The following is a 27,236-nucleotide window of genomic DNA, read 5'->3' as shown; positions in this document are numbered from 1 at the left end:
ATTTTAGTCATGAAGCAAAAGGTATAATAAAGCCTCTTATAAATAACAATAATCTTGGAAACTTAAAAAAATAAATCAGACGTCAGTAAGAAATGTCTATTCTTGATCATGCTTCTTAGCTCCAAGGCACATCCCAAGAAATTATTGGAGATGATTTATTAAAATCACCAAGCCAATCAATGCTGAGGAAAAGAATCTGGAGGGTTAAGAGTAAGGTATGAACTCTAATGGACACATGGGCTCCCTTTAAATCTTCCTCCAGGAAGGCACCACTGTATTATTATCTGCAGAAAGAGCCCACATCTTGGCTCTACCTCATATCAGCTGTGTCACCATGGGCAGCTTACTTGGCCTCTCTGATCATCTATTTTCATATCTTTAAGCATGGAGATAACAACGCCCACTTACAATTGTGATTATTTGGAGCAAATGAGATAAAACGAGTGCAAGCATTTATCACAGTACCTGATTCAGAGGAGCTGCTCAGTAAATTTGATATTTTCCCCATAATAGCATGAAAACATTTAATTTTTGAAAGAAAGGAATGCAAGTAAGGACAAAATAATTTAATTGGATTGGAGTCTTATTTTAAGTTTTTGAAAAAATGTAATATATGCGATCAGGAAAGTTTAAGACATGGCTTTTAGAGAAACTCGGGTTTAAATCCTAACTCAGCCCCTTAGTAACCTTGTTATTTGAAGTTTTTAGGCTTGGGCTCCTCATTTATAAAAATGGGACTAACATAGAGATACTGTGAGAATTTCCAGGAGAAAGAATATAAACTGCTTAGTATAAGGTCTGGGACAAGATGAGCCCTTGGTTTGCAATAGCTGTTATTCATATCATTATCTCATTATTATCATTATTATTCATTAACAATACAGAAAAGATCAAGGCCCTTGAACGTTCATTTATAGGCAAACTTATTTGGTACAAGTCCCATAAGTTCACAAAAGGTCAAATTGCATGATCTTGGCCTTTTGGCAGAACAACTTTATCAGCCTCAGAAGTAACCTCTAAACTGTTTTCCAGATCGTTGGAGGCCAGCCACATAATATTTGGCTTCCAAGTCCTGGAATGATTGTCATCTTTGCAGAGAGCTCCAGCCAGCCGAATTGGAGACCTGGCCCACTCCTTACAAAGTAAGCAAATCCTGGCCCTTTGAGTAAGAAGGTGGGCATTAAGTTAACCCTTACAGTTTAAAACACAAAGAAATGCCTGTGTCCCCAAGATTCCATTCAATTCTGAGAAAATGGGGGTCTTGTATACCCTTAAAGGGATTAAAATGTGTATAGATTCAACTAAATTTTTCAGGGTAATAAAAGATTTATGCGTGATATGCAAATTAGGTGGCAGATATGCAAATCATAAGCCAAGTCTTTCTTTGAACCAGAAACAATTAAAAATTGGCTCCACCAGTTATCCACCAGAGGATATGTAGGGAAGTGTAGCCCTCATCTGGTTCCACACAACTAAAATATCAAGGTGTTTGGAGGAGGGAGTGGGCAGGAAGTGGATCCGAGTGATTCTGCTATTTCAGACCCTTAAAAACGATGTCTAAGGGTGAGAAGGAGATGGGAGCTTCTGCTCCTCAACCTGACCCTTGTTATTTCCAGCATGTGTTGTCAAGAGCTAGTGGCAGCAACTTTCTCAGAATGATTCTAACTGGCAAGGGATTCTGAACTTGACACTGGTTTTAGGGTTTTTGGAGAGATCATTAAACAGGCACCTCTAATTCATTGGAAGATGGCCATATTTGTAAAACCTATTTTCTCTTTTTTAGAAAGATAATTTTCTCCCCAGACTTAAAGATTTACTTTTACAAATATTTCCTGTGCCAGGCCCTGTATGAGGCACCCGTGTACATTATTTCATTGCATGCCCCATGACATAGGCACATCAGCCCCAAGAGACTTGGAGCTCATAACGTCCACCTCATAGCGCATCCTGCTACAAGTCACAAAGATAACAAGTGGCAGAAGCTGAGAAAAAGGGGGGTTGTGAAGATCTATAGGGAAGAACAAATCTGACTCCATAGTGGATGTTTCGTTTACTTTAACCTTTGTATTCTATTGCTTTTGCTACAAGTTAATCACAGAAGTGATGTTGCCTACAGCCTGAAGTATGATAATGGTCCATCTCTGGGAACCCTGCCTCCCAGGTAATGAGCATTAAGCTAAAATACCTTTGTTCAGCTCACAGGAAACATCCTGATCGGGCTCACCTATGAATGGATGCAGAAAAGAAGAAATTAACACATCCTCTCCGAATTTATCACCTTTTTTACTTTACCTCTTCACCTCCCCCCCCTCATGTTCTATAAAAGAAACTAACATCCAAACCCAGGCAAGATGTTTCTTCGGAACACTAGACCACCATCTTCTTGGTCTGCTGGCTTTCTGAATAAAGTCTCTCATTTTCCTTGGCCCAACAACTTGTCTCTCGATTTATTGGCCTGTCATGGGGTGAGCAGTACGAGCTTGGACTCAGTAACATGATGACCTCAAACCCAAGTTCCTTCTCTAGACATTAATGAAAAGCTGAAAAAGGATGATGCCGAGTCTCTGTCCTGAAGGAGGAGGGTACGATCTAGCAGCAGGAATGTACCCATGTGACACCAAACAAGGTAGAGAAAATAAACAGAATACAACTGCAAACAAAATCCTTGCGCAGGGGGCAGGGGGGGCACTTAAAGAAATGAGAAGTTGCATCTGCTTGGAACAATCAGGAGACATTTCATGGAGGAGGTGTCACCCCAGAGGTGTTAGAGTAGCAGAAGGTAAAAACATGCAAGGAGGATCCAGAAAAGCACTTTGTAGAATTATCCTAGAAGGTAAGTTCCATAATGGTGACTGAACACATACTGTACTAGTTAATACTGTTGGTGATGAAGAGTTTTAGTACTTTAGCAAGGTAAGTAGTGAGATAAGAACTGTTTTAGGAGGATTAATCTGGAGCTGTGAATAGGAATGAGCAGGTTGGGGGAGACAGAAGGCTGGAAAACTCATCAGAAAGCCCAGTAAGGGTCTGAATGAGGATGGGGGAGGGGGGCAATGGAGGAGGGGCCAGCCAGGACTGTCTGCCTTCACCAATCTTTCCAACACAGAGCACAGTGTCTGGTACTATATTGGTTCTCAGTATGGAAGAATGGAAGCCAGGGAGGAAAAGAGAGAGAGAATGAGGGAAGGAAGGAGGGAGGAGGGATGGAGAGTGGGCAAGTATTGGAGACATTGCCCATGAAGATTTGGGGAACTCATATTGAGTATTTTCAACTTGCAAATGTCAATCCAAAAAAAAAAAAGTGCATATAAAACGGGTTAAATCCAAGTGAGATCTGTTGTCTAGTTCACTGTATTCTGCCAATGTCAGTTTCCTGGTTTTGCTACGATACCGTCCTATGTAAGATGCTAACGTTGGCCAAAGCTGGATGAAGGAAACGTGGGACTTCTCTACATTTTTTGTAGCTTCTTGTGAGTCCATAATTAGTTCAAAATATAAAGCTTTCTAAAAAGTGAATACAAGTTGTAAAATACATTCATCCGCTTGTCCTATCGGACAGCTGTCCTTGCACTTACTTTCTTTGGCAGTTCACCGGGCTAAGTTAGAACAGTGTGACCTGTGGGGTGAGACAGTCTCGGTTAAGGATCCCAGTCTCAGGGACATGCCCCTTAATCTCTGGCATTCCTCAAAAAGCCTTTATTTCCCTAATCTCCCAAAAGAGCTGTTGTTTTTTCTAGTTGTATCAAAGTTCACAAGTTTTCCATTCCAAAACCATTTCTATTCCAAGACCCAGTACATCAAAAGAGCTAAATATGTTACCTTTATATTCACATTTTCTATTAAATTTCCTTCATCTCAGAGTTGTTCAAATCAGTTTACGTTATTCTCTAAATGTTCTATAGGTCTTTGTTCTTCCCCAATTTTATATCTATGTGATATTTTCAGCCACTTACTTTGCCACACAAAACCCACTTTTCTGTAAAAGTCCTAAAATCCTATAAATTTCTCCATACTACCTCTGGTTTTTAAGATTCACTGATTACATGATGAAATAAGCATGTTCATATAAAATGCTTAGAATAGTTCCTGCGTCAAAGTGGGAAGTTAGTAAATTATAGATAATACGATCAGTAAGTTTTATTTGCCACCTCGCCCGTTAATGCCTTTTAGAAGCGTGGCTTTTAAAAAAATTCTTTAGCTTAGACTTATAGTTTTACTTTAGGTATTATTTAATATTTTGCTTTATTTTAAATCTAGTGAAAGAGAAACATGCAAAGTTAGAAAACAGAAAATATGAGAGCAATCTCCCATATCCAAAACTGGTTTTGAGAAGAAAGCATTCTAAAAGTTCTCCAATCTTCATTGCCTACTGCCTGTAGATAATGTTCCAAAAGATGTGGCATCTATTTATAAGTCTATGATCTATTAGCCTGTAGTTCAGCAATTATTCTAACTTAGAACAAATTAACTTAAACAAAGAATCAAAAAGCTGAGTCACCCTATTGGAAAACCAGGCCTTCCATTTTTATTTTAGGCATTCAAGCTTTGCTGCCTAGAGCTTATGTTTACTGTAGAGGTAAAGAACTCTCATTTTCTTGGGACCCCTTCTTGGGAGGGGGCCACTTATTGGAAGGGTGAGGTCAGTTCCAAAATTAACTGGAGAGAGGTGTCTGTCTTGTAACAGAAACAAGAGCTTAGAGAGAACACAATTGAGCTTCAGGAAGGGGATCATTTTTAGATTTCGCCCTGTGGGTATCACCATGTGGGCGGCAGTTTCCAGATGAGGGCTGTGAAGATGGCATCTCCAGATGGAGAGAGGCTGGGAGATAAGAACCAGAGAAATTGTGCCAATCCTTTGGAGTTGAGGAGTATACATCTATATTAGTCTTCTAGGGCTACCATAATCAATTCGATTTTTGGCTTAAACAACATTTGTTTTCTCACAATTCTGGAGGCCAAGAGTCCATAATCAAGGTGTCAGCAGATTCAGTTTCTGGTGAGAGCTCTCTTCCTGGCTTGCAGATGGCCACCTTCTCTCTGGGTCTTCATGTGATCTTTCTTCTGTGCATATACTTGGGGAGAGAGAGGTAGAGGGAGAGAGCTCTCTGGTGTGTCTTCTTATAAGGGTACTAATCCTATTGGATCAGGGCTCCATCCTTATGACCTCATTTAACCTTAATTACTTCCTTAGAGACATTGTCTCCAAATACAGCCATATTGGGAGTTAGAGCTTCAACATATGAATTTGGGGGAGGGGAGACACAAACATTCAGTCCATAATAACATTCTAAGAGAGTGTGCAGAGCAGGTCACCTGGAAGCCATCACTGAGACATCATGACACCTTAATGGTCATGTCCAAGTAACAAAGATCCCCTGTGTACAGCCCACTTAGGGCTCTACTTAAGTTCTTGTTTCTGCTGTGAGAGACACCACTGGGTAGGATCTGAAAGTTACTCTTTTAAAAACATGCTGCGTTTAACCTTTACATGGAAGCTTCTGGATTTATTTCTCTTCTTCTTTCCTTGGTATATGTAAAGTCTGCTCTGAGTTCACTTTGTCTACATTCAGATTTGGGACAGAGACCTGAGCAATAGAGCACCGGCTTCCTGGAGTTATAGAGTCACCACTGGAGGGGGGGTGGTGATAGTTAAGGGTCCAAGTCAAGGCAGCAGACTCAACCCCCAGACCCATCTGGAGCATCTCCTTTCAGATCAAATCCTGAAGGTTCAGAAGTTACGAACTTAATAAGTTAGGAGGTATTCTCTTCCATAGTCCCTCACTTTTCTACTATTATGTCTAATTTATTTCCCTTGTATTCTGTTTGCTAGAATATCCTGAGAATGTTTCCTGAATGTTGGTTGTTATGTGTTGAATTGTGGCCCCACAAAAAAAGTCTTAACCTTCAGTACCTCAGAACGTGCCCTTATTTGGAGACAAACTCATTACAGAACTAATCAAGTTAAAAGGAGATCATTAGAGTGGACCCTAGTACAAAATGACTGGTGTCTTATAAAAAAGGGAAATTTGGACACAGAAACACATACAGGGGGAAGATGACATGAAGACACCCACAGAGAGAACACCATATGAAGATAGGAGTTATGGTGCGTAAGCCAAGGAACTACCAGAAGTTAGGCAAGGAGACAGTAAATTTCTATTGTTTTCTGTTGTTTAAGCCCCCTGGGGGTAGTTAATTGCCACATACCCAGAAATATATTGGCGAAACAAGCTGAGTCAGGTTCTTGTTGGCATTAGATTACACACATCTTGCTTTATTCCTTGCAGTAACAGCCACTGAAAATTGGGGACCTTTATGGTTGATTAGGTCAAAGAACTATACGCCTCAAAAGGGGAAAGACTGAAAAGGACAAGATGGGCATTTCAGACAAGACCTGCCCCCCAAAATATTGATTGCAAGGTAGTGAAGGATGGTGTAAAGGGAAAATTATACAGATGACAAAATTATGGAAATGAAGAATAGATCAGGGTTTCTAGGGTTTCGAGAAGGAGGGAAATGTGTGACTATAAAGAGGTAATACTAGGAGCTCCCTAGTGTGGCAGAGCAGTTCTGTACCTGACTGCTGTGGTGGTTATAAAAATCTATACATGGAATAAAATGTCATATACACACACACCCCAAGAAAATAATGAATACATTCAAAAGCTGGTGAAATACAAGTAAAATCTATAGTCTAGTTAGTTGTATTGTTCTAATGTCAATTTCCTGGTTTTGATAATGTATTGTTGTCATGTAAGATTTTAGTTACCATGGAAGGAAGCTAGCTGATGGGCACACAGCCTCTCTCTGTAATATTTTTGCAACTTTTTTTGTGAATTTGTCATTATCTCAAAATAATAAATGTTTAACCAAAAAGAGAGCTTAGCTGGGAGATACAAGATAGCGATTTCGATTCTTCTTTAATTTCTACTACCCACAGGGCCTCAACTTTTGACCTCAATGGCCCCAGTTTAATCACCTGTTAAATTAATGTCATAGAATGTGAATATTTTCATAATCACAACTAGTTTTAAAGAATAGATTTCAAGGGCAACAAGAGCAAAATTTTAAGCATGTACAGTTGAACTCATTAGAATTTCAGCTCTTAGTTTAATATTTATTCCAGCCTCTCTACTAATTTCTGCCCTAATCAAACCCTGTTAGATACTTGAAAGTAATATAAAAATGGAACCCCCTTGGGACTGTGGCACAGGTGGACTCCAAAGCAACTTCATGATTCACCAGTTGTCACCTGGCAATCACTGCAATTATCAGATTCAGATTACCTCTAATCCTGCACCAACATTAGTTTTACTTTTTAAAAAATGAAATAATTGATTCTAATAAGTGGTCCCAGACTTGTCATTAGGGTCTTTTCAATTTCTCCCTGGTGTTTCTTTTGAGCTCTAATCAGATCCAGTTCTCTTCAGGACAGTTTGCAGGCAATATTCATATATTCTATTTTCAAGATTTATTTTTAAAATGATGGTACTTAAGATGCTTGGTAACTGAATAAACAAGCTACAGAACTGGATTATGGGTAGTCACATTTCTCTATGAAATACATGTGCGTGGGTACAGGCACATTACATTTATTTTAATACATTTATAGAAAGAATCTGGAAGAATAGACTCCACGCTGTTATCAGTAGTTATCTCTGAAGGATTGAGATTGTAAAAATGCATTTTCTAAGGAAAATGTTTCCATAATATTTAATCAATAAAGATTATGTTACGTTTGATTCCCTCCCCAGTCATATTGGCCAACAATATGCATATATTAATCCCATTCCTAGCTATCTATACATCACCACGCACACACACACACACACACACACACACACACACACACACACACACACACAGCAGATCACTAACCCTGCAATAATAATGCAGAGGAAAGCTAAGATTACAGGGAAGAATCACAGGCCTTGTCATTCTTTCCCCTTACATTTTAATCCAGCCTAACCTAGACATACATCTCAATGCTACTGGTCCATTATATCCTGTCCCTAACACTTTGACTCCCTGTCTGCCTCTGAACCTCTAATCCTAAAAACTTTGTGTTTACAAGTAGCCTGTTGTGTTTGAACCTTAGCTTGGTTTACTCCTATGGCAAGGAAACTTTGTGGCAATTTTTCCCCTTGGACCCAGCCTTGGGAAAAGATCCCAAGCCTAAGCCCATCTGTTCTGAGAGTGGTAACCGGAGCAAAAGATGCCTAGTAAGGTGGGTAAATAGTCAGGGAGGAAGAGTGTTCTCAGTGCTGACAGCTTGACAAACATTCAAGAGGGACTGGAAATGCTTGTTCTTACATAGAGCATCACCCAAACATAATGACATCATTTCTGTAAAAAGAAAAAAAAAATTAAGAACATAAAGAAGAAGGAACAGAAGGTCACTGCTGATGTGGCTTTTGTACATCCAAGTTCAATACACATGTATGTATTTCAGTCTAAGAATTAAGAGAGAGCTAGAGCTCTCCATGAGCAAAGGAAAGGGGAAGACAACATATATAATGTGTCACTGGTCTCCCAAAGGGCAGAGCGGATGCTACCTGGCAGATTGAAGCATGGTGGAAGGAGCAGGGCTGCATGTTGCAGGGGACCTCCAAGTAGCAAGGAAGTCTTCAAGCACTGTGTCCTGCTGAGAAGTTGGTTTTTTGGGGGCCACTGGCTCAGGACAAAAGATAAGTTTGTTGACGGTCTAAGCTCCCTTTTACTGATAACCTTCCCAGCCTACATACAGAATTGAGCCAAAAGTCATGACACAGTCATGAAGAGATTGTGTCATGAAGAGATCATGAAGAGATTCTTCTGTGGGAGAAGCCAAAGATCAGTTCACAAACTGTCAGTATTGTGGTGAGGGGACCACAGTTCTGAAATGTTCATGAGTCATAAGCTTGAACTCTGATGAGCTCTAGATGCTTTTGCCTGAAGAATGTGTCCATGTACACTCACACAGAAGTTTGCATAATCTCAGGGATTTCAAGAACCCAGCCTAAGAACTTTTAAAAAGCTGTATTTCCTTGCAGAAGGTTAAAACTCAGTGGAAAAACAGGAAGTCCTTAGCGTGCAACTTAGAATACTTAAGAGAAATATGGGGTAAATGAAAATAGGAAAACTAATAACAAAATGAAAGCCAAGATTAATAGGCTTAGTAAAATAGCAAAATCTCTTTGGACCAGACTTTAAACAGAAAAGTCATTTAGTAAAGCTGAATGTTTCCTCAAAGGAACAACAGAAAAACCTCAAGTGTCGGGATGGGGGTGGGAAGCTATCGTATATGAAATAAATAGAGAAGGAGCAAGAAGCCAAGTTGACTATGCAAACACCCAAATTACAAACTAACATTACAAAAAGAAACTTGGCCAGGACTTCCCTGGCGGCTCAGTGGTTAAGAATCCGCCTGCCAATGCAAGGACACAGGTTCGAGCCCTGGTCTGAGAGGATCCCATATGTCAGGGAGCAACTAGGCCCGTGCACCACAACTACTGAGCCTGCGCTCTAGAGCCCACAAGCCACAAGTACTAAGCCCATGTGCCACAACTACTGAAGCCCGTGCGACTAGAGCCCGTGCTCTGCAACAAGAGAAGCCACCACAATGAGAAGTCCGCCCACCCCAACGAAGATTAGCCCCTGCTCACCACAGCTAGAGAAAGCACACGTGCAGCAACAAAGACCCAACGCAGCCAAAACAAATAAATTAATTAATTAAAAAAAAAGAAACTTGGCCAGCTTACCTAAGAGAGCACAGGGAGATAGCAGGTAATTGGGCTAAAATCAGAAAATAAAAGCCAGAAATGAGATGCAAGTTGCAAGACGCAAGCAAAGACTTGTACAAAGAAGTTTTTTAAACGTAAGGCACAAGAGACAACTACAGGGATGCTGGCCTTCAAATTACTTTTTAATAAAAGATTTTTTTAATCTCTTAAGTACTTATAACTGTACAGGAATTTAGTTTGCAAAGTTCCTAGCAGTCAATGATTGCAATAATGATAATAATAGTAATAATCATAATATTACCAACACGTCCCCAGCATGAAACATAAGCTCCAGACATGAAACCTTGTTTCCATTCATTTATTCCCTTAACAACAATTTTCATATCATTTTAGTGGAGATCTTAAATTAATAAATTCACATAAAGCATTAGATATTAATATTGTTATCAATGTTTCAACTTGCTCAGCACGCATTCACCCTTTTGTAATTCAAGAATCCCTTTTCTCTTTTTGGAAACCACTTTCTTCCTACTCTGAATCCATGTGGGTTGGATAGGGTTGACCTCTGCTCCAAAGGTTCCTGAAGGTCTCCTGACCCCCACTAAGGCAGCCAGAGTGTCACACTCCTCAGCTATGGTTGTGAACTCATGGATCGCCCATGACCGAAGCAGACCAGTGAAAACCCTAGTTGTGATATTTGCTGAAATGATCTCTTTCTAAGACATGGGATACTGAGGAGCAGATAAGGCTGGAATAACCAGAGCCATCTTGGCCCCTACAAAGGCAGAACATGACAGAGTGAAAGCAGCAAAAGGAAAACCAAAGGACAAAGTCTGAGTGCAGAGACATAGGTAGGATGAAACCACCCATTTCTATTTCTAGACTTCCTAGTTACATGACTCATCGATTCCTTTTTCTTGAATAACTTGGTGTGAATTGCATTTCTCTAGCTTGCAACCCAGAGTCCTAGCCAGAAGAAGTGTGTGCCGCGTGCGTGGTATGTGCTGGAGAAATGTCAGGGTCTAAGCTAGAAGAGGTCTCTGTCTTCATGGAGCTCAGAGTCTACTGAGGAAGGCTGGCATGAATAATTCATTGTGATGTATTGAGAGTAATAAGGGAGGAGTGCAGGTATCCAATGCCAAAGTTTAATAATTGGTACATCTCACCTGGTCTGAGAGATCAGAGAAGACTTCCCCAGTGAAGAGATACTTATTCTGAGATATGAAGGATGAAAAGGAGTTCATCTGGTTTAAACAGATGACATTGAAGAAACAAAATTCTTGTACATATACAAAACCCTTGAACAAAATTCTTACTCTGTCTATGATATAGAAGGAAACTGAGTTGACTAATAGAACAGGCAATATCAGAAATGCAAAGCCAAGGATACACATTACATAGAAATCAAGGAATCTATAGATTTTAAAATATGTGAGACATATTAATTTTTATGAACAATGGGAAATTATATACAAGGAGACAGCTAAGGAAATGTACATGTGTTCATGAATACACAGTGTTGAAGATCATTCACTCTGAGAAAACGAACTATTGGGACAGATTAGATAGAACAAATGTGTTCTACCAAAGGGTTGAGGCATGAGGAGTTCTGAGGACTGAAAATTAGTTTTGTGGCCTTAGAAAAGTTATATAAACCTTTAGGCATCAAGTTTTTATTTAATCTAAAAGAAGACACAGTGGTAACTAGAAGATCCCTAAGAGCCTTTGCACTGATTAAATTGTGTGATGTATCTCCAGTCTAGTTTGTCAAAGCTTAATTTTGACATATTAAAGTATGATTCTGACACCTACCAAGGGCTCGCTTTCCTGAGTTCATATTTCACTAGGGCCTTTGTATTGATTATTCTCTGCTTGTAGGATTGTAACCTACCTCAAAAACTTGACTTTCAAAGAAAGATAGAAGCTAAAGCCCATGTTTCACGTTGTAGAGCATAGGGTGTTAGCACAGAGTGATGCTTTTAAAAATCAAACAGACCTCTCAAGGCTATTCACAGACATGTGTCTAGATTGAGAAATGACTGAAAGTAAATTACGTGCATGACATATGAGTATAAAGTAATGTGTCAGGCTTCCAAATAAAAGTACCAAGTGGGCATGGTCTCTTTCAAAGAATTCCATTGGGAGATGAATCCTTGCTCTGAGACCTGTGCTCAGCCACTTTCGGAAACTACTTTCTTGAATTTCCTTTAGAGACATGCTTGCTTTTTTATTTATTATTTATTTATTTATTTAGGCTGCGTTGGGTCTTCGTTGCTGCGCGCGGGCTTTCTCTAGTTGCGGTGAGCAGGGGCTACTTTTCGTCGCGGTGCGCGGGCTTCTCATTGCAGTGGCTTCTCTTGTTGCGGAGCACAGGCTCTAGGCCTGCAGGCTTCAGTCGTTGCAGTGTGTGGGCTTAGTAGTTGTGCAACACGAACTTAGTTGCTCCGTGGAAAGTGGGATCTTCCCAGACCAGGGATCGAACCCATGTCCCCTGTATTGGCAGGCAGATTCTTAACCATTGTATCACCAGGAAAGTCCCCATGCTTGTTCTTTTGACTACCCTTAAGAGTGACAAAATTTGTCCTTTGGATGATTTTTGAAAACAATGAAAATGTACTTAGCTCCAAGCCAGGTGAATAAAGTGGGTAATCAAGCTGTAGAATTCCACTTTGATCTGAGACATAAAGCAGTGAGTTTTATCCCCCTGAGCACAAACTGACTGTAGGGCAATTTCAACTAAGATCTAAAAAAAAAATTTTTTTTAACAATGACAATATCTTGAAAATACGTGTCTCCTGCTAGGGTGACTACTCAAGTACATACTCTGGGCTGACAGAACACAGGTAATTTTTAAGTCACTTATGATACCAAATCGAATGTACATAAAATTAAAATTGGGGGCCCTTCCAATAATACTCTGTGAATCCATGATTCCAAAGTATTTTGGAGTCTTTAACACAAACCATGCCTGTGCATAACAGGCACTCAAAGAATAAGTATAATCTCTAGTAGGGCAGCAGCAAATAAGTACTGGAGCCAGTCCTTGAGTTTACATTCCTATTGTAGGACCCCAGAGAGCACCTGGCAATAGACAGTAACAACAACATGAAAATTCAAGAGTATAGTGATGGGACTTTTGAGAAATTAAATGCGATTTCTGATTGACATTTTGAAAAATTAAGGGGATCGAACTAAATATATGTTTTCCATATATTTATATATGGACAAGCTTCCTCAATTATATTTGGAGGAACACCTTTGAACAGATCTCCAGCTTCATATGACTTCTGACCCCCAAACCAAAGTTCTGTAAGAACTTAAGAAACTTAGACTATTGTCTTTCCAACATGTTTACTGCCACTAGTTGTAACTCTTTACAGTGAAATTAGTAATATTCAAATCCCACATTAGTTCACAATCTATTTTTACCTTTTGGAGAAAAGATACTTTGTCAATTTAAGTCACTAAAAATTCAAAGAAATCTACCAGTTAATTTTTAACTCCATAATAAAAATAATAGTATCCTAGCCTTCCCAACTTACTTAGGCAAGACTCAATGTGAACAAAGAATTTCCTGAGTGCTTTTAAATTTCCAAAATGTTTGGGTGGAAAAATTGGTAATATGCATTACAGTTTTTTTTGGAAATCTATGTGTATACTGAAGGAAATTATAAGATATACTAAGAAAAGGGAGAAGACAAAAGAGAACAGTTTAAGATGATCATACTTTACCATGAGCAGAAGTCTTCCCATAACACACTGCACACGTTTACTCTGCAAATATCTTTAATTTCCACTTAGGAGAATTTCAATGCCTTCAAATAGTATTCACTTTAGGTCAAAAGCCATCTAAAAATGTTTCTCTAAATTTATCTTTAGTTACTAATGTTGAAGCCAGCATTACTCTTAAGCAAATACGCTAAGTACCAATAAGTGGAAAAAAAGGTTTTGCTCTTAAGACAAGGAAAACACACTCTACTTCCTCCATTTTATAAAATGACCTAATTCAAAATCATGACTGCATCAAGTCACCCAATTCATCCACCCAAAGTCTCCGTTAGAAGATCCGGGGTATGCCATCTCAGGGTGTAAATTCTATAAGGGAACTTGTAATACTCTGCTCAAATGGAATTGATTTGAGCCAAAAAAGATTTTACGAGGCCAAACTGTTCATATTTTCTGGGTCAGCACAGTCCCATAGAGAGAGTATAGTGGTCCCAGAGGCATGGGCCAAGTTCTCCAAGAACCTAAATATGGTTTTTGGAAATGGTTCTCTTTCAGTTGAGATTTCTGCCATTCCAACTCCTTCCCACCCCTAAATTCATATAGAAAATAAAAAACATTTCTAGAACAAAGATTAAAGCTGAATTTGATACTTCCTTTTGTTGCTTGATATTATTTTACAGTTAAACATTAAAACAATCTTGCACATTTTCACAATTCTCATGTTTTCTCCATGTCTAATCGATTGACAAATACTAGTTGAGGCTCCTCTGTGGGCCTATGGAAAAGGGCTCTTGCCTTTGCTGGATTTGAGGTCTAGTTGGGCAGATAGGAGACCCATGGGAAAGAATAGCAAAAACGATAAATAAGGGCTCATTTGTGGGGTTCAGACTGCACGTTTTGGGGGAATTAAGATACTTGGGAGCTGTACTGTGTGCAGTGAACAAGGAAAATGGTCTAGGTAGTGGGCGACAGATAAACGTCATCCTGGTGAGACAGCGTGCTCAGACCCCATGTCTGTCACTTACTTGCAGATTGATGGTTAGGCTGCCTCACTTCTCTAAGCGTCCAGGTTCTCAGCTGTACAAAGGGGATGAAAATAGTAGCTCCTTTATGAGTTATTATGACAATGGCCAGAAGTGATACTTAGCGCAGTGCCTGGCATAAACAATAGCACAGAGCTATTACTTACTCAGGGAGTAAGACTCAGTCAAGAGTTTGATTGGTGGATTGGATTTTAATGTGAAGAAAGAGAGATTTGGAACAGGGAGGACGTGAGAACAAACCCAGAGGCAGAAGTGATGATACATTTTAGAGATAAACGCTACTGAAATGATCAAGCCTCTTACCGACTTACACTAAGAAAGTACAGTCTTACATAAGGAATATTGTGTGTATTTAATTGCAGGAAGAATGTAGATTCCTACTCCTGCTTCTCTAGAGATTCTGATTCAGCAGGTCTATGGAGAAATCCAGGAATCTCTATGTTAAAACATATTACATGTGAGTATTTTGATCCGTTAGGGAGTACTCTATGCCAATAAATTGTAAGGCCTAGTATTCAGGACACTAACACGCTAGCTATTCTGTGATTCTATGGAAGCACATTTTAACACAAATTGTTGGATGATAATTAAATTTTTGTTTTTAATAACTCAAGGCTGCATATTCTAGAGACAGAGTTTGGAATAGTTGAGAAGTAGATGGAAAGCACAGATAAAATCCCAGAATCATTGACAGTTACATTAAATAACACATCTTCATTTTACAGATAAGAAAACTGAGACCCAAAGGAATTAATGGCTTAGCATATTCACTAATAGTAACTATATCAGAGGCCTTGGTGAGAAAAAGCCTAGTCTTTCATTTTGTATAAGCAGTTTAAGGAATATAATATTGTTCAGTATGGGAAGGAAGTTGAACAATAGTAAGAAAGGCCATGAGCCTGCAGGTTTGCTAGAGAAGCAGCTTGCCTGTAGATGCAGAGGCAAATCTATTAAAGTAAACAGAAATTGATTTCACTTGGACTCAATCAAAGGTGTATAAAAACATCTGGGCCTCAGTGGACAAAAAAGTGGCCTTGCCATGTATCTTGAGATGTACCAAAATCTGCAACCATAGCCCACTGTGAGAAAGTGTGTCACTTCATCAACCCCTCCCCAGATAAAGTTGAAACTGGACAGAATCTTATTTCCTAGGCATAATTAAAACTAAATTTAGCTGTCCCAATAACACAAGAAGGGACTTTAGCAATTCCATACATCTAAGTTAAAAACAAACTTTCGTAATACCGAACACTCCAGCCCATAAGTCAAGTTTGCTTTGGGCATTTGTATTTGGTCTGTGATTTTGCTTGGAACATTTATTCATCAAAGATCAGAAATGGATTACAAATTCAAGTGTCTTACTTAGGTCCTAAAACTTAACTCTGTCTCTACCCACTTATGATCTATAACTACCTAAAATTGGAATGTCCTGTTAACTGCTTAATTTCTATAATATGTACATGCCAGGGGAATACTTACTATAGTCTTCCAAATGCTGTCTTCTTTTAGGATATGGTGACCTTACTAGACTTGCATCATAGTCTTACTCATCACTGTAATCTTTATGGTGCTCTAGAGTAGCAAAGGCCGATTTAAGTTTCATTAAGTTTCACTCTTCTCTAAAATTGGACAAATTCATTCCAGATATATAAGCCAGAAACCCGAGGGTTATACTTGACATATAATAATTTCTCATGCCTTCGAACCAATTCATCACTGATATTCACCCCCTAAATCTTTCTAAAATCTATTTTCCTCTCATCGTTTCTAGATCATATTCTAATCCAAGCTGCCATAATCTCTGTGGAACTCTAGTCATTGATCTGCCCTCCTCCATTCCAACTCCTCTCTGATCCATTTCCGCCCTGAAGCCAGTTATCTTTTCAAAGTGAAAGTACATTTAGGACACCTCAACCTCCTTGCTTAAAACCAGCCAACGGCTTCCCGTTCCACATCCAGCCCAGGTCAACCTTCCTAATTGCATGCATCCCTGCCCCTTGCTCTCTGCTCGCCGGTCACATTGGCTTCTTCCATCCAGTTCCTCTTATTACAGGGCTTTTGCCCTTGCTGCTCTCTGGAATGTTCTCTGCCTGCCTGTCCTCTTTATATAGATCCCATTTTTCAGAGGGCAGTTAAAACATCACCTCTTGAGGAAGTCTAACTACCCTGCCCTCAATTAAGCTCACTAATTTTATTAATAAACATATGTGTATGTGTGTGTATGTATTTATTTTTTTATCACATTAGCCTATGATAAATATATAATCAAGGTTTTAAAATAGTTTAATTTATCTACATCTAGTAAGATGCTAAAGTTTTGGGGCATTTGTATATACCAATACCCATGGTACCTCCTAGATGGTAAACCTAACTAATCACTACCTGTCAAATCAAGGTTCTTATGTCTTGGCAGTAATTAGGTCTCAGTGAATAAGTGTTTCTTTGGAGATAGAAGAAAGAAGGGATTATTTTGGAAAGAGGGGACTTTAGGAAAGAGCAGGTTTTTAAGGGAAAGGATTTTGCAATACCAGAAGGAGTGAGAGTTTCTGAGAAGCACTTCTACGAGTTGGTGATACTTCCTAGGGCATGAAATAGGTGCTGGGCCACGGAAAATCTCCCCTGGGCTGCCAGCCTGGGTTGCCAGGGGCCAAGCTGTGATGTCAGGACTTGTCGTTATGCCTGCAATCCTCAGCTTCCTATCTTAACTGAGTCCCTCTAGCCTTCCCCAGCTCGTCTTCTTCAGCCTGGTGTTCATTCCACCCCTCCTCTCCCTCTAGAAGGAGAAGGGAAGAAAAGAAAGAAAAACATCAAAGAAAAAATGATATCAAAGATATATCTTTGACAGTATCAGTGGGGAGAAGAGGTTTAACTCTCCCTGTTACCAGCTTTTACTTCCTCTGTGGATTTACCTTTCCTTTCTTATATTTACTTAATATTTAAGCCTCCCTTTTCCAAGGACCACATTCCTCTTGAACCTACTCCCTCCCTTCACTAGTTCCCAGCCCCAGCTATGCACCAAAATGGCCTGATGTGTTTCCAGAAATACCAATATCTAATCCAGCATGTCTGTGGTGGGAGGGGGCAGGTAGAGCTCTGTGCTTCTTAAAGTATCCTGGAGTCTAACCTCATCTAGGGCTGAGAATTAACTGTTACGGTATATCAAGAATCTCTTGAGTATTTTATAGCCAAAATGGAGAAAAGGCTGGCAGAATAGAAAGGAGTAGAAGGAGAGAGCAGAATTGGCATTGGAGGAAAATAACAAACAGGAAGGAGAAAAGCTAAGAAGGCTCCATTTAGACCCCTAGAAAGATTCAGACACGTAAAGGGCTTCAGCCTGTGTGAGGCCAGGGACAGCACCTTGTTTAAGCCACACAAGCATAGCCAGGCCTGGAGCCCAGATCTCCTGAACCCTAGTCCACTGCTTTTTACCTAGAGGGCTTTGAAGGGTAAACCAAGCTTGAATCAGATTCCAGCTCCAGTGGTGGTCAGAGGAGGGAGGGATTGGGAGGGAGTTGGTCCTAACTTGGGAGCTTGGACTCTGGAAGCCCAGACGGTTCTGGTCCCTCCTATTGGTCTGCTCTTGGAGCCGGGGTCACAGGTGGACCACTGAGTCAGAGGGATCTGCTGAGCCTGCAGGGTTATGGGTCTCAGTGCCTGGGCCCGGAAGCAGATGGGGCCATGGCAGCTGTGTCCCTAGTGTGAGCAGTCATACTGACCAAAGCTCAAGACTGCAGTGGACAGTGCCTTCCCTACAAGGCTGGGCTCCTGCAGCCACCACGGCCTGAACCCGCCTGCACAAACCGGCCAAGACTCCCGGGAGACCCCTATGGGGGACTGATGAACTTGAAGAACATGAGCAGGAATGTGAAGCAAACTGAAAAGCCTTGAAAAAATTATCTGCTAATAGGTTAACTGAGTATTAGAATATGTTGTAGCAAGTATGCCTTGCCTTAGTTCTGCAGTCTGAAGGCAAAGTATGGTTGATGGGTTAAAGTCTGAAAACCGTTTTCCTTAAACGGCATTTAAAATCTATAAACGTAATAAAAATCTAAATGATTTCAATTTAAAGGAAACAAATCTTGACTTTCCATTGGCAGACTGTGTATGTTGAGATGGTTTCCATTAAAGGTATTGGATTTCTATTAACCCATTCACATGATCGTCTCCTGTCCCCTTGTGGCCAAATGTGGACACTTGCGAGCCAGTTGCCCCGGGTAGAGCCTCACAGTGCAAAACAGAGCAGGTGCGGATTAAAGTGAGTGCCTCCATCTCATGAGGATAATACCCAATCTAGGCAATGTATGCCCAAGAGAATTCAATTATTTTATGAACCTACAATTAGTCTAAGCTTGTCTGCAGAGGCACATAGCCTTTAAGATGACCTTTAAAGTCCAGGAAAGGAAATTTGAGGGGATGGCGCCCCCTGCTGCTCAATTTTATCATCACCAGAATTTAATAGCTGAGAGCCAAAGGAATGATTAATATGAGATGTTCGTGTAAATGTGGGTATGGTCAATACGAGATATTCATGCAAGATTGCGACTCCTCCCAGCAGGCCCTCTGACAGTTCCAGAGCTTCACCTCACTCTTCTTTAATAACTGGTCTGTAAATGGTTCATCTTTAGGCGGTTTCCACCTCCCTTCTTTTCTCTAACCCAAGCACCAAGAGTACTTAAGAGTAAGAATAAAATCATGTGATACCTTTGGGGTCCAATCTCGCACTACACCTATTCTTCCATTATTCAAGGCCAACACAAATGCCATCATTTGTTATCCTTTATTTATAGATTATCTTCTTTTTCCCTAATTTACTTTTCAGAGAACTCTCCCACTTTCAAAAATGTATTTCCACCACTACCGTGGAAATCTCTAGTCTAGATCTAGACCAACAAAGACTTTCTTATTCAATGGAGGGGGGGTAGCCAAATAAAAATACACATTTGTTGAGTTCTTGAAATGTTCCAATAACACATCACATCTTAGTTATCCAAATCCTATGGAAAACCTCACCATTGTTTGCTTCACAGCAAAGGCCAGCTTCATCCTCAGGGTGCCCTCCTCTTTGGTTGGTCCCTCTTCTCCAGGATAAGTGTTTTGTAGTGTCCCCTGGCTGCCTAAGGACCCCAATGAGGACGCCCACCTTCTCCTGTCTTTCGTGAGCCCGTATGTGCTGTGCTCACTGTTTGTTCCTCTGATAACCACTCCCACCAGATTTACAATCATCCACAGTGGTTCCAGTCTCCTTTCTTATGTAATATAAAAATTTGTCACATAATATCCCAAAGGAATCAAACTGTTCAAAATCTTCCTTTTTCCCAGATAAGTAGACTTAACTTAAGGAAAGGACATTAATGGTGTGAAATTCAAGTAAGAACTAGACTATTTTAGCACAGATCCTCTCACACGTTAACCAGTCCACTCACATGAAATTTGAGTGAGCTTTGTAAAATTTTTCAGATATTTCAGCATCTCCACCATGATATTTGAAGCCTCTTTCTCTGCTTCTGGGTATCCGCTGTTATGAGTGGCCAGAGACCTCTGAACTTCTTCAATGTACTCTAAGAATGTAAAATAATGATAATAATAATAAGCCAGTGCATTTAGTGTGGTTTAATTGTATTAATCTAAAGGATGTAATTCTTTTAAGCTTACAATTTTCTCTTTTTTATAATATGGCAAGTCTAAGAAACTGTAAACTAAATGATTTTTCCAGGATGCCGAGAAATCACTAGCAAACAGAGACTTATTCACCATTTTCTGCAAATCTTGATTTATTCATCAACTGGAACACGGCTTTACTCTCTAAAAGAAGCAGGAAGAGAAATGCCTCAGCCTTCAGAGTTATTGGACTAAATAAGACTATATCAAAGTAACGGAAACTCGAACTGGAATGGTGACTGAATACTTACCTTTAAAAAGTTCAAACATTAGAGCAAATTTTACCTAGAATGTATCTCTGGGTTTGTTTGCTTGTTTGCTTGTTTGTTTTTGTTGTTCCATTTGGCTTTGTTTGGCAAGAAAAACTCAACTGAGTAAAATTTTTATACCTTACTCATTTTAACAGGAACATGTATGGAGAGGCCCAAATTGCCAATCAAGAGTATTTATCCACATGGAAAATCCTAAGGATGTTAATTATAAATGGTTTATCACCAAGTCAGATGTTGAAAGGAGGGTTGAAAGGCAACTTTGAAAACGGACATTTCGTTCCTCCAAAAATAAGAGCTTTTCTTTTCCTTCTTTGGAAATAGCTAAATCTTGGATTCTTTCACTATCAAATCAACAGCTGAGACTTTTCTTATGATTGCCCCCCATCAAGAAGCTATAACTAATCATATCTGCAAGTACAGATAAGGACTAGATCCGGATTCTCTGTGGAACGCATCTTGTGAGGATGGATATAAACCCAACTCAAGCTGTGGTGACCCCGGATGTTATTGGTCTACTTGTTAGGGTAATTTGCTCATTTCCAGAAACCTTGTACAATTACTAAGTGCACACCTACTATAAAAATTAACTTGCGCTTGGAGCTGTGTGCCGCTGTCCAAGGCTGCAGCGAACAGGTTGGGATGTTTTATTCTCAACCACACTGCAAGGGATCCTGGTAAGAACCGCCAAATGCCACCCAGGTATTGTCGATGAGTTTCCTGTCCTCTGCTACTACCATTCGGATATTGACAATGTCTGCTGCTGTTCTCCTGCCGCTAAGGCAGTAAAGGCCGGAAGTGCTCGGATTTCTACAAATAAAGAACAAACACACTCTGTTTATGGAAACAAAACAGACCAATAAGCCGCCTAAGCTCAGCTTGATTCTAAAACAAAAATGCGTATTTTTAAAAGCATGCTGATACCAGCCCCGACTTGAAAATTTAATTAGGGTAATCTGGATGACAGCGAGACATAAATGCAGGACCTAGCAATAATCAGTATCATTTCTGAAGTCTCATTTTCATTATGTCACTTCCTCTTGTCACCACTGTGAAGGATTTCAAGTGCCTGTCTCATCCATATGGTGACATTTTCTCATACGCTGAACTGAACCATAGCCATCAAATTACCTCCCTGACTCAGAGAATAGCCCATCTGTGAAAGGGCTAAATTATCAGTGCTTTAACTCTTTCCGAGGAATTAAGAACTCAAAATTAATGGTACTTGATGCTATTTTTCATTCTTTCTGATTTGCCTGCTACATCAGACAAAACTGTATTAGAATCTAAGTTTCTTCAGTCAAAAGAAAACTACGGATGTGACAAAGCAGGCTTTCTCTTGTGCCATGTGTGGAAGTATTGAGTGGTAGGACCTTTCTGGAAGCAATCTGTCCTCATATAACAAGGGCTTTAAAACGCAAAAAAACATAGCTTGGCTCAGGAATTTCACTGCTGGAAAGTCATCACAGAACTTGTTAATTTTCCCCTAATATCCATGCTCTCTGTCATCTTTAGGTAATAAAACCCCTACATTTAAGCTGGGGACAGAGCTGCCCAGAATAAGCAATCCATATCCTAGTCACCCGTGCAGCCAAACATGGACTTACTGATTGAGGTCAAGCTAAGAGAATGTAATTGGAAATACCGTGTGCAGGCTTCCAGGAAATGTCCTTAAAAGACAGCTGATACAAGCCTATTCTCTCTCCTTTTGTGTGGCTTGGAAAATGGATGGCAGGGCTATATCCCAGATCATGAGATGAGGTCCTCATGCTATTGGTCAGATCAGAAAACTGGAAGTGGACTGGGTCCCAGACAACTGTGGAGTTACCATGTCACTCTAGAAACTCAAAGTCCTTTCTTTTTCTTGTCACGTCTCTAAAAATGTATTGTTTTTGTGTTAAGATGTTTTATACGCCTAAGTTCTAACAATTGCTTTGAGTAACTCATCTCTTGGTATGCCCATGTGTATGCACAGCGCACACGCTAATAAACTTCTCTTTACTGTTCTCTTACTGATCTATCTTTCGTCAGTCTAATGTTACAGGACCCAGCTGGAGAACCCAGGAGGGTAGAAGGAAAAAAGAATATTTTCCTCTCCTACACTGGAATGTTACCTCAGCATCCAAAGCTAAGTGACTTAGAATCCAATATCACTTTTTTTGAGTCACAGCTAGGAGGAGGTTGGTGGAACCTTAAGTAATTATTGGTCCGTTATGATAAACTGTCCTAAGAATTAAGCCTCATATAATAAAAGTATCACTTCAGTGGCACTAATCACATTCTCAGGGTTGTAAAAAGCAATCCGTACTTCTTATTTAAATGGGAATAAAAGACTTTGACACTAGATTGGATTTTTTCATTACCTGTGGAGGCGCTTTTTAAATTCCATTCTATTTGCTTGACTTCTTGCAATGAACAGTTTATAATTATAAGCAACTAAGCTAAAGATATATCTTTCAACTGACAAAAACAAAAACTCAGGGAGCAAAAATAGGCCTCGTATTCTTGCTTCTTGCTCTGCCACTGCAGGCTGAATCTTGTGAGACATCGGTTACCACTGACGAGTTATTTTAACACAAGGGTCACCCTTGCTTCCATGGAGATAATAATTTTCACGGTTTAAAACTCCATTGGAGTAGGACAAAAATTAACAGGTATATCATTTTGCTTAAACGTGTTCAGGAAAATCTAAAATTTCAACAGAGAGTTATAGTACATGGAGAGTACATTTTATTCAGAAGAAACTTCATGTGAACCTTTTTATCAAGGAAACCACCCTAGGGGGGCTTCCCTGGTGGCGCAGTGGTTAAGAATCCGCCTGCCAGGGCAGAGGACACGGGTTCAAGCCCTGGTCCAGGAAGATGCCACATGCCGCAGAGCAACTAAGCCTGTGTGCCACAACTACTGAGCCTGCGCTCTAGGGCCCGTGCTCCACAACAAGAGAGGCCGCGAAAGTGAGAGGCCTGTGCACCTGTGATGAAGAGTGGCTCCCACGTGCCGCAACTAGAGAAAGCCCTCACACAGAAACGAAGACCCAACACAGCCAAAAAAATAATTTTTAAAAAAAGAAAAAAAAGAAAACCACCCTAACCCCATTCCCTACCTACAGTTTTTCTTTTTTATAATTTGAATTTTCATGTATTCAGCTTCCTAAAAGATGAGCATATTAAGAGTTTAAATTGCATGAAAGAGAGAGAGAATAACAGCAGCAACAAGAACAATCACAGAAAGGAAACCCTAAAACTTACTCCACTGGTTGGCTGTGTCCATAAAATCAGTGTAAGCAGAGGGCCTCCAGTCTCTTGGCAAATGTAACCCAGGTAACAGTCAGTAACATGTCTACACTGACGACTATCTCCTCTTCCGTCATTAGAAACATTGGGCTCCAGGTTCATAGAAGTCACCAAGAACAAAATAGCTCTGCAAAAAGAAAACAGTCTTTTAGGCCGTTAACTCCCCAAGGCCTGTAATTTGTTTGCGGCTCCTGACAAGCGAGCGGCAGCACAATTTGTCAGAACAAAGATTTGGGTTATGGGTCCTGAGATCCCATCTAAATCAGTGATATTGTACAAACTGCTATGCATACACATCAGACAAATTTGGTTTTTTATTTAAGATTTTTCCAACCTGTACTACAGTACAGAGAATAGGATAACAAATCCCCACGTGGGGACTTCCCTGGTGGTCCAGTGGCCAAGACGCCGCGCTCCCAACGCTGGGGGCCTGGGTTCGATCCCTGGTCGGGAACTAGATCCCACATGCCGCAATTAAGAGTTTGCGTGCCACAACTAAATATCCCGCATGCAGCAACGAAGATCCCGTGTGCCACAACTGAGACCCGGTGCAGCAAAAATAGATAGATAGATAGATACTTCTTAAAAATCCCCATGTGAACATCACGCAGCCTGGTAGGCTGAATAATAGCCCCCAAAGACACCAAGCTCCTTAATCCATGGAAGCCATGAATGTTTCTTTATATGAGAAAAGGGTCTTTTCAGATGTGATTAAATTAAGGATCTTGCCATGGCATGGCTATCCTGGATTATCCAGGTAAGCCCTATTGTATAATCACAAACATCCTTAGAATAGGGAGGAAGAGGGAAATTTGATTTCAGACAAAAGAGAAGACCCTGGGATGGAAGCCAAGAGAAGCAGATGCTATGCTTCTGGCTTTGAAGACGGAGGAGTAGGACCTGAACCAAGGAATAAAAGAAATGCCACTCAAAACACTGGAAAAAGCAAAGGAAGAAATGGATTCTCCCCTAGAATCTCTAGAGGAAGCATGCCCTGCAAACACTTGATTTCAGCTCAGTGGAACTATTGGGACTTCCGATTTCTGGAACTAATTACAGTGTAGAAGAATCAATGTGTGCTGTTTGAAGCCAAGTTTCTGGTAACTTATTGCAGCAGCCACAGGAAACGAATACTACAGCTTCAACAATTATCAGTACACATCAAATCTTGGCCCCTCATTCACACACACACACACACACACACACACACACACACACACACACACACTCTCCCTTCCATCACCATTAGATCACTTTGAAGCAAATCACATATTTAATAATGGTTTATCCATAAATACTTCATTTTGTTTGCCTAAAAGATATGGACTCAAAAAAATAAGCATAATATTTTAACCTAATTAAAAATAATTAACAAGAAGTTTTTTTAATTAATTAATTTATTTATTTTTTATTTTTGGCTGCACTGGGTCTTCGTTGCTCCGCGCAGGCTTTGTCTACTTGCGGCGAGCGGTGGCTACTCTTCGTTGCAGTGCACGGGCTTCTCATTGCGGTGGCTTCTCTTGTTGCGGAGCACAGGCTCTAGGCGCACAGGCTTCAGTAGTTGTGGCACGCAGGCTCACTAGTTGTGGCTCACAGGCTCTAGAGTGCAGGCTCAGTAGTTGTGGTGCACGGGCTTAGTTGCTCTGCAGCATGTGGGATCTTCCTGGACCAGGGCTCAAAGCTGTGTCCCTTGCATTGGCAGGTGGATTCTTAACCACTGCGCCACCAGGGAAGCCCAACAAAAATTTCTTAATATAAATATCCTTTCAGGTTTCAAATTTCCGAAATAGTTCCTAATTGTTTTTTATACTTGGAACATCTTATTGGTTTGTTTATTTCAGGATTCAAGTAAACTCCATACATTGCATTTAGTTGATGTCTCTCTTATTTTTTAGTTTTCGCTATGCTGTCCAATGTGGTAGCCCTTAGCCACATGTGGCTATTTAAATTTAATAAATTGTTTATAAATTAAACAATATTTAAAATCAGCTCCTCGGTCTCATTAGCTGTACTTCAAGTGCTCGATTCTAACATGTGGCTAGTAGTTACCTAACTGGATGGCACAGATATAGAGAATATTTTCATCATCTCAGAAAGTTTTATAGGTTCTCCCTTTTCCTTCCTCCCTTCCTCCCTTCTTTCCTTCCTTCCTTCTTCTTTGTTTCTGTCCATCTGTCTTTCATTTCTTTTTGTCCAGTAGAATTTCTTATATTCTGAATTTTGCTGATAGTATCCCCATGATGTCATTTAACACATCTCTCTCCCTCTTATGTTTTTGTAAACTAGTAGTTATATTTCGGGGTTTAATCATTTTTTTTTGCAAGAATACTTCACAAGTGAAGTTGTGAATTTCCTATTGTATCACATTAAGGTACAAAATGTCTGATGATTTTTTTAAGATTAATCAGATTAAAATTAGTTGTTTTAGCAGTCACTGATCATTGTTTGCTTATAACCAATTTTTTTAAGGAAATGCAAAATTGTAGTACTCTAAATTTCACCTTATTTCCTTTGTTTATTTATCAATTTTATCTATTATGTAGAACATAGAGCTTTTCATTATCAAATATTTGCTTATCTGAGGTGTAATTCATAAAGAAAATGTAGGAAGATAGTTTGTTTTCACTTATTTAGAATTTTGTTTTTTGAATTATCAATTGATTCCTCAGCACCTTCCAAAGGATACCAATGTCAACGAGCTGGGTTGTTTTTTGTTTGTTTTTTTTTTTGTTGCTGTTTGTTTGGTTGGTTTTGGTTTTGGTTTTTTGAGTGAGGAGGGGAGTATTATCATGAACTCATGAATTCTCATATATTTGATGTGTTTCAATCCGTTTCAGGATGTTTTGTTTTATTTTGTTTTGTTTTTACACTCAAATCATCTGATTTTTGGCAAGTAAGAACCCCTTCAAGCTGGATTTTGAATCCTTCTGACATATCCCCAATAACCTTTGATAGCTTCCTTGCTTTTCATTATAAAAAGATGCCCAAGTTCATCTAATCCAGACCTGGAATTAGTCATACCTCTAAGGACCCCTGAGTCCTGTTAGTGAGATATAACGTTAGAAATCATAATCTAGGAGGTCAGGGTACTTATTTGTACTAGGCTCTGTAGCAGAGAAGAACAAACCTGACTCCATATTGGGTCTATTCCTTTAGCTCTAACCCCTGTGCTCTGCTGCCTGTGCTTAGTCATGGAGCTCTGTACCTTTTGTAAGAGAATGTTGACTACACCTTGAAATAGCCCAGTCTCAAGGCTCTAACCTTTAAAGGTATAACACTTTTCCATTCATACAGAGATAAAAAGTTGCAGAACACAGAGTAACATTTGTCTTGTTGGAAGCATATAGGAACATTGTGACCAGACCTACCTGGACAGCTGCAAGAAAAAAGGATTCCAGCACCAAGAAGCCTGCAACAACCAGCCACACTCCCTCCCCTTTTGGTATAAAAGAAGCCTGAATTCTAACTCAGGTAAGATGGTTCTTTGGGACACTAGTCCACCATCTTCTTGGTCTGCTGGCTTTC

Source organism: Monodon monoceros, unplaced genomic scaffold, assembly GCF_005190385.1.
Source record: "Monodon monoceros isolate NGI ecotype Baffin Bay Population unplaced genomic scaffold, NGI_Narwhal_1 Super_Scaffold_16, whole genome shotgun sequence".
In the NCBI taxonomy this organism is placed as follows: Eukaryota; Metazoa; Chordata; class Mammalia; order Artiodactyla; family Monodontidae; genus Monodon; species Monodon monoceros.
The sequence above is the reverse complement of the archived record's forward strand: the minus strand, read 5'-3'. Positions refer to the sequence as shown.